The sequence below is a fragment of the Triticum aestivum genome, chromosome 5D (genome assembly GCF_018294505.1).
Source record: "Triticum aestivum cultivar Chinese Spring chromosome 5D, IWGSC CS RefSeq v2.1, whole genome shotgun sequence".
NCBI classification, from domain to species: domain Eukaryota; kingdom Viridiplantae; phylum Streptophyta; class Magnoliopsida; order Poales; family Poaceae; genus Triticum; species Triticum aestivum.
Window position 1 is genome coordinate 549,816,482 of NC_057808.1, and position 7,835 is coordinate 549,824,316.

Below are 7,835 nucleotides of genomic sequence, written 5' to 3' on the forward strand. Positions count from 1 at the left end.
CAACGAATCCTTTTGGTTGTTCACAATTTATGAAAGGTGGATTATGCAAATCGACAAACCTTTTTTAAAAAGCAAACTTGTGCGTGAAGGAGACTAGACGATCAAGTCGTCGCCACAAGTACATATTGCAAAGACCATAGTGCCAAAAGGTTCATGCTAAGCTAGCTTACCGTGTCTTTGGTGTGACTAGATGTATAAAATGGTATGCAACATATATAGTTTACTACATGAAGATTGAGATTTCACCAGTTGTGACCTACGTAATTCATCGACCACTAGTTATTGTACACTAAAGATAGAAAGGCTTGAAGAAGGGATTCTTTTGGGTGATACCAGAATCCAACACTAGTGTCCGGGAGAGTTTTCTCACAAGTCTTAGATGAGTTTGTTAGGCGGTGACATGATAAAATTAGACTAATGAAACATGTTTTTTGCGCTATGACCAAACCACAGTTAAGGTTAAGGAACAAAGACAATAATAAATTGAAGGAATGCACTACCTGTAGAAGGACTGAAACAGAAAACTAATCCAGAAACGTGTAATAATAGATTAAAAAGGCTAAAAAGTTGCCACAGAAAGGTTATATCTGCAATAACAAAGATGAGAAAGCGTGTGGATCTAAATTTAAAAAGGCAGTATTGAGGACCTCTCTGATAGAGAAAGGAAACTAAAGGGCCTTTCAGTAAAAATAGAAGCACACACAGGAGTGCAAGAAAGAAGGCTCCAGGTACTTGCGTGGAAAATCTCAAAAAAAATTGGACCATTTCTCGATTTGTGCGTGTCATCCTTGCGCAGGGGCCATGCTAATCTTCTCTGTATCGTTCCAATTTTATCGGATGTCCCAGAAGGGATGATGCTAGCTGCCGCGCTCTGCCTTATAAACCAGTCCGACCCTCCCCGGCTGGCCGATGTGGGACTAAACCAACGAGCGATTGTTTTGCCCATGGCGCTCTCCAGCCAAACCCAGACGCCATCGGGCGCGTGGTGGGCCGCCAATTGCGTGCCGGATCTCTCTTCATGTGGCCCAAATTAATGGAAGAGCATAACGGGCCCTCGTGTTTTTTCATTAGGGAATAACGAACGGCGCTTGGGCACTAAAAATAATACTATAGTTCTTGCCGCACGTGGGGGGGGGGCACATGCACGTTTAGGGAAGGAGGGATCAATAGATCCTTTTGGTTGTTCAAAATTTATGAAAGGTGGATTATGCAAATCGACCAACCTTTTTAAAAAGCAAACTTGTGCGTGAAGGAGACTAGACGATCAAGTCGTTGCCACAAGTACATATTGCAAAGACCATAGTGCCAAAAGGTTCATGCTAAGCTAGCTTACCGTGTCTTTGGTGTGACTAGATGTATAAAATGGTATGCAACATATATAGTTTACTACATGAAGATTGAGATTTCACCAGTTGTGACCTGCGTAATTCATCGACCACTAGTTATTGTACACTAAAGATAGAAAGGCTTGAAGAAGGGATTCTTTTGGGTGATACCAGAATCCAACACTAGTGTCCGGGAGAGTTTTCTCACAAGTCTTAGATGAGTTTGTTAGGCGGTGGAATGATAAAATTAGACTAATGAAACATGTTTTTTGCGCTATGACCAAACCACAGTTAAGGTTAAGGAACAAAGACAATAATAAATTGAAGGAATGCACTACCTGTAGAAGGACTGAAACAGAAAACTAATCCAGAAACGTGTAATAATAGATTAAAAAGGCCAAAAAGTTGCCACAGAAAGGTTATATCTGCAATAACAAAGATGAGAAAGCGTGTGGATCTAAATTTAAAAATGCAGTATTGAGGACCTCTCTGATAGAGAAAGGACACTAAAGGGCCTTTCAGTAAGAATAGCAGCACACACAGTTGTGCAAGAAAGAAGGCTCCAGGTACTTGCGTGGAAAATCTCAAAAAAAATTGGACCATTTCTCGATTTGTGCGTGTCATCCTTGCGCAGGGGCCATGCTAATCTTCTCTGTATCGTTCCAATTTTATCGGATGTCCCAGAAGGGACGATGCTAGCTGCCGCGCTCTGCCTTATAAACCAGTCCGACTCCCCCGGCTGGCCGATGTGGGACTAAACCAACGAGCGTTTGCTTTGCCCGTGGCGCTATCCAGCCAATCCCTGACGCCATCGGGCGCGTGGTGGGCCGCCAGTCGCAAGTCGGATCTCTCTTCACGTGGCCCAAATTAATGGAAGAGCATAACGGGCCATCGTGTTTTTTCATTAGGGAATAACGAACCGCGCTTGGGCACTAAAAATAATACTATAGTTCTTGCCGCACGTTGGGGGGGGGGGCACATGCACGTTTAGGGAAGGAGGGATCAATAGATCCTTTTGGTTGTTCAAAATTTATGAAAGGTGGATTATGCAAATCGACAAACCTTTTTAAAAAGCAAACTTGTGCGTGAAGGAGACTAGACGATCAAGTCGTTGCCACAAGTACATATTGCAAAGACCATAGTGCCAAAAGGTTCATGCTAAGCTAGCTTACCGTGTCTTTGGTGTGACTAGATGTATAAAATGGTATGCAACATATATAGTTTACTACATGAAGATTGAGATTTCACCAGTTGTGACCTGCGTAATTCATCGACCACTAGTTATTGTACACTAAAGATAGAAAGGCTTGAAGAAGGGATTCTTTTGGGTGATACCAGAATCCAACACTAGTGTCCGGGAGAGTTTTCTCACAAGTCTTAGATGAGTTTGTTAGGCGGTGGAATGATAAAATTAGACTAATGAAACATGTTTTTTGCGCTATGACCAAACCACAGTTAAGGTTAAGGAACAAAGACAATAATAAATTGAAGGAATGCACTACCTGTAGAAGGACTGAAACAGAAAACTAATCCACAAACGTGTAATAATAGATTAAAAAGGCTAAAAAGTTGCCACAGAAAGGTTATATCTGCAATAACAAAGATGAGAAAGCGTGTGGATCTAAATTTAAAAAGGCAGTATTGAGGACCTCTCTGATAGAGAAAGGAAACTAAAGGGCCTTTCAGTAAGAATAGCAGCACACACAGTTGTGCAAGAAAGAAGGCTCCAGGTACTTGCGTGGAAAATCTCAAAAAAAATTGGACCATTTCTCGATTTGTGCGTGTCATCCTTGCGCAGGGGCCATGCTAATCTTCTCTGTATCGTTCCAATTTTATCGGATGTCCCAGAAGGGACGATGCTAGCTGCTGCGCTCTGCCTTATAAACCAGTCCGACTCTCCCCGGCTGGCCGATGTGGGACTAAACCAACGAGCGTTTGTTTTGCCCATGGCGCTGTCCAGCCAAACCCAGACGCCATCGGGCGCGTGGTGGGCCACCAGTCGCAAGTCCGATCTCTCTTCACGTGGCCCAAATTAATGGAAGAGCATAACGGGCCCTCGTGTTTTTTTATTAGGGAATAACAAACGGCGCTTGGGCACTAAAAATAATACTATAGTTCTTGCCGCACGTGGGGGGGCACATGCACGGTTAGGGAAGGAGGGATCAACGAATCCTTTTGGTTGTTCACAATTTATGAAAGGTGGATTATGCAAATCGACAAACCTTTTTAAAAAGCAAACTTGTGCGTGAAGGAGACTAGACGATCAAGTCGTTGCCACAAGTACATTTGCAAAGACCATAGTGCCAAAAGGTTCATGCTAAGCTAGCTTACCGTGTCTTTGGTGTGACTAGATGTATAAAATGGTATGCAACATATATAGTTTACTACATGAAAATTGAGATTTCACCGGTTGTGACCTACGTAATTCATCGACCACTAGTTATTGTACACTAAAGATAGAAAGGCTTGAAGAAGGGATTCTTTTGGGTGATAACAGAATCCAACACTAGTGTCCGGGAGAGTTTTCTCACAAGTCTTAGATGAGTTTGTTAGGCGGTGACATGATAAAATTAGACTAATGAAACATGTTTTTTGCGCTATGACCAAACCACAGTTAAGGTTAAGGAACAAAGACAATAATAAATTGAAGGAATGCACTACCTGTAGAAGGACTGAAACAGAAAACTAATCCAGAAACGTGTAATAATAGATTAAAAAGGCTAAAAAGTTGCCACAGAAAGGTTATATCTGCAATAACAAAGATGAGAAAGCGTGTTGATCTAAATTCAAAAAGGCAGTATTGAGGACCTCTCTGATAGAGAAAGGAAACTAAAGGGCCTTTCAGTAAGAATAGCAGCACACACAGGAGTGCAAGAAAGAAGGCTCCAGGTACTTGCGTGGAAAATCTCAAAAAAAATTGGACCATTTCTCGATTTGTGCGTGTCATCCTTGCGCACGGGCCATGCTAATCTTCTCTGTATCGTTCCAATTTTATCGGATGTCCCAGAAGGGACGATGCTAGCTGCCACGCTCTGCCTTATAAACCAGTCCGACTCTCCCCGGCTGGCCGATGTGGGACTAAACCAACGAGCGTTTGTTTTGCCCATGGCGCTGTCCAGCCAAACCCAAACGCCATCGGGCGTGTGGTGGGCCGCCAGTCGCAAGTCGGATAGCTCTTCACGTGGCCCAAATTAATGGAAGAGCATAACGGGCCCTCGTGTTTTTTCATTAGGGAATAACGAACGGCGCTTGGGCACTAAAAATAATACTATAGTTCTTGCCGCACGTGGGGGGGGGGGGCACAAGCACGTTTAGGGAAGGAGGGATCAACGAATCCTTTTGGTTGTTCACAATTTATGAAAGGTGGATTATGCAAATCGACAAACCTTTTTTAAAAAGCAAACTTGTGCGTGAAGGAGACTAGACGATCAAGTCGTTGCCACAAGTACATATTGCAAAGACCATAGTGCCAAAAGGTTCATGCTAAGCTAGCTTACCGTGTCTTTGGTGTGACTAGATGTATAAAATGGTATGCAACATATATAGTTTACTACATGAAGATTGAGATTTCACCAGTTGTGACCTACGTAATTCATCGACCACTAGTTATTGTACACTAAAGATAGAAAGGCTTGAAGAAGGGATTCTTTTGGGTGATACCAGAATCCAACACTAGTGTCCGGGAGAGTTTTCTCACAAGTCTTAGATGAGTTTGTTAGGCGGTGACATGATAAAATTAGACTAATGAAACATGTTTTTTGCGCTATGACCAAACCACAGTTAAGGTTAAGGAACAAAGACAATAATAAATTGAAGGAATGCACTACCTGTAGAAGGACTGAAACAGAAAACTAATCCAGAAACGTGTAATAATAGATTAAAAAGGCTAAAAAGTTGCCACAGAAAGGTTATATCTGCAATAAAAAAGATGAGAAAGCGTGTGGATCTAAATTTAAAAAGGCAGTATTGAGGACCTCTCTGATAGAGAAAGGAAACTAAAGGGCCTTTCAGTAAGAATAGCAGCACACACAGGAGTGCAAGAAAGAAGGCTCCAGGTACTTGCGTGGAAAATCTCAAAAAAAATTGGACCATTTCTCGATTTGTGCGTGTCATCCTTGCGCAGGGGCCATGCTAATCTTCTCTGTATCATTCCAATTTTATCGGATGTCCCAGAAGGGACGATGGTAGCTGCCGCGCTCTGCCTTATAAACCAGTCCGACTCTCCCCGGCTGGCCGATGTGGGACTAAACCAACGAGCGTTTGTTTTGCCCATGGCGCTGTCCAGCCAAACCCAGACGCCATCGGGCGTGTGGTGGGCCGCCAGTCGCAAGTCGGATCTCTCTTCACGTGGCCCAGATTAATGGAGGAGCATAACGGGCCCTCGTGTTTTTTCATTAGGGAATAACGAACGGCGCTTGGGCACTAAAAATAATACTATAGTTCTTGCCGCACGTGGGGGGTGGGCACATGCACGTTTAGGGAAGGAGGGATCAACGAATCCTTTTGGTTGTTCACAATTTATGAAAGGTGGATTATGCAAATCGACAAACCTTGTTTATAAAGCAAACTTGTGCGTGAAGGAGACTAGACGATCAAGTCGTTGCCACAAGTACATATTGCAAAGACCATAGTGCCAAAAGGTTCATGCTAAGCTAGCTTACCGTGTCTTTGGTGTGACTAGATGTATAAAATGGTATGCAACATATATATTTTACTACATGAAGACTGAGATTTCACCAGTTGTGACCTACGTAATTCATCGACCACTAGTTATTGTACACTAAAGATAGAAAGGCTTGAAGAAGGGATTCTTTTGGGTGATACCAGAATCCAACACTAGTGTCCGGGAGAGTTTTCTCACAAGTCTTAGATGAGTTTGTTAGGCGGTGAAATGATAAAATTAGACTAATGAAACATGTTTTTTCGCTATGACCAAACCACGGTTGAGGTTAAGGAACAAAGACGATAATAAATTGAAGGAATGCACTACCTGTAGAAGGACTGAAACAGAAAACTAATCCAGAAACGTGTAATAATAGATTAAAAAGGCTAAAAAGTTGCCACAGAAAGGTTATATCTGCAATAACAAAGATGAGAAAGCATGTGGATCTAAATTCAAAAAGGCAGTATTGAGGACCTCTCTGATAGAGAAAGGAAACTAAAGGGCCTTTCAGTAAGAATAGCAGCACACACAGGAGTGCAAGAAAGAAGGCTCCAGGTACTTGCGTGGAAAATCTCAAAAAAAAATTGGACCATTTCTCGATTTGTGCGTGTCATCCTTGCGCAGGGGCCATGCTAATCTTCTCTGTATCGTTCCAATTTTATCGGATGTCCCAGAAGGGACGATGCTAGCTGCCGCGCTCTGCCTTATAAACCAGTCCGACTCTCCCCGGCTGGCCGATGTGGGACTAAACCAACGAGCGTTTGTTTTGCCCATGGCGCTGTCCAGCCAAACCCAGACGCCATCGGGCGTGTGGTGGGCCGCCAGTCGCAAGTCGGATCTCTCTTCACGTGGCCCAAATTAATGGAAGAGCATAACGGGCCCTCGTGTTTTTTCATTAGGGAATAACGAACGGCGCTTGGGCACTAGAAATAATACTATAGTTCTTGCCGCACGTGGGGGGGGCACATGCACGTTTAGGGAAGGAGGGATCAACGAATCCTTTTGGTTGTTCACAATTTATGAAAGGTGGATTATGCAAATCGACAAACCTTGTTTATAAAGCAAACTTGTGCGTGAAGGAGACTAGACGATCAAGTCGTTGCCACAAGTACATATTGCAAAGACCATAGTGCCAAAAGGTTCATGCTAAGCTAGCTTACCGTGTCTTTGGTGTGACTAGATGTATAAAATGGTATGCAACATATATATTTTACTACATGAAGACTGAGATTTCACCAGTTGTGACCTACGTAATTCATCGACCACTAGTTATTGTACACTAAAGATAGAAAGGCTTGAAGAAGGGATTCTTTTGGGTGATACCAGAATCCAACACTAGTGTCCGGGAGAGTTTTCTCACAAGTCTTAGATGAGTTTGTTAGGCGGTGGAATTATAAAATTAGACTAATGAAACATGTTTTTTGCGCTATGACCAAACCACAGTTAAGGTTAAGGAACAAAGACAATAATAAATTGAAGGAATGCACTACCTGTAGAAGGACTGAAACAGAAAACTAATCCAGAAACGTGTAATAATAGATTAAAAAGGCTAAAAAGTTGCCACAGAAAGGTTATATCTGCAATAACAAAGATGAGAAAGCGTGTGGATCTAAATTTAAAAAGGCAGTATTGAGGACCTCTCTGATAGAGAAAGGAAACTAAAGGGCCTTTCAGTAAGAATAGCAGCACACACAGGAGTGCAAGAAAGAAGGCTCCAGGTACTTGCGTGGAAAATCTCAAAAAAAATTGGACCATTTCTCGATTTGTGCGTGTCATCCTTGCGCAGGGGCCATGCTAATCTTCTCTGTATCATTCCAATTTTATCGGATGTCCCAGAAGGGACGATG

General features: G+C 42.7%; 7 non-coding genes across 7 annotated transcripts; all 7 read right to left on the bottom strand.

Annotated features, from left to right (window-relative positions):
- Window positions 1-750: 750 nt before the first annotated feature.
- On the bottom strand, window positions 751-853 carry LOC123126864 (U6 spliceosomal RNA). Its single transcript, XR_006462074.1, has one exon. It is a non-coding gene; the product is annotated as a U6 spliceosomal RNA (small nuclear RNA).
- Window positions 854-1,913: 1,060 nt separating this feature from the next.
- On the bottom strand, window positions 1,914-2,016 carry LOC123126825 (U6 spliceosomal RNA). The gene has a single exon (XR_006462038.1). It is a non-coding gene; the product is annotated as a U6 spliceosomal RNA (small nuclear RNA).
- Window positions 2,017-3,077: 1,061 nt separating this feature from the next.
- Window positions 3,078-3,180, bottom strand: LOC123126826 (U6 spliceosomal RNA). Its single transcript, XR_006462039.1, has one exon. It is a non-coding gene; the product is annotated as a U6 spliceosomal RNA (small nuclear RNA).
- A 1,056-nt stretch (window positions 3,181-4,236) lies between these two features.
- Window positions 4,237-4,339, bottom strand: LOC123126871 (U6 spliceosomal RNA). The gene has a single exon (XR_006462081.1). It is a non-coding gene; the product is annotated as a U6 spliceosomal RNA (small nuclear RNA).
- A 1,063-nt stretch (window positions 4,340-5,402) lies between these two features.
- LOC123126844 (U6 spliceosomal RNA) lies at window positions 5,403-5,505 on the bottom strand. Its single transcript, XR_006462055.1, has one exon. It is a non-coding gene; the product is annotated as a U6 spliceosomal RNA (small nuclear RNA).
- A 1,061-nt stretch (window positions 5,506-6,566) lies between these two features.
- LOC123126828 (U6 spliceosomal RNA) lies at window positions 6,567-6,669 on the bottom strand. The gene has a single exon (XR_006462040.1). It is a non-coding gene; the product is annotated as a U6 spliceosomal RNA (small nuclear RNA).
- Window positions 6,670-7,728: 1,059 nt separating this feature from the next.
- Window positions 7,729-7,831, bottom strand: LOC123126846 (U6 spliceosomal RNA). The gene has a single exon (XR_006462057.1). It is a non-coding gene; the product is annotated as a U6 spliceosomal RNA (small nuclear RNA).
- Window positions 7,832-7,835: the final 4 nt, after the last annotated feature.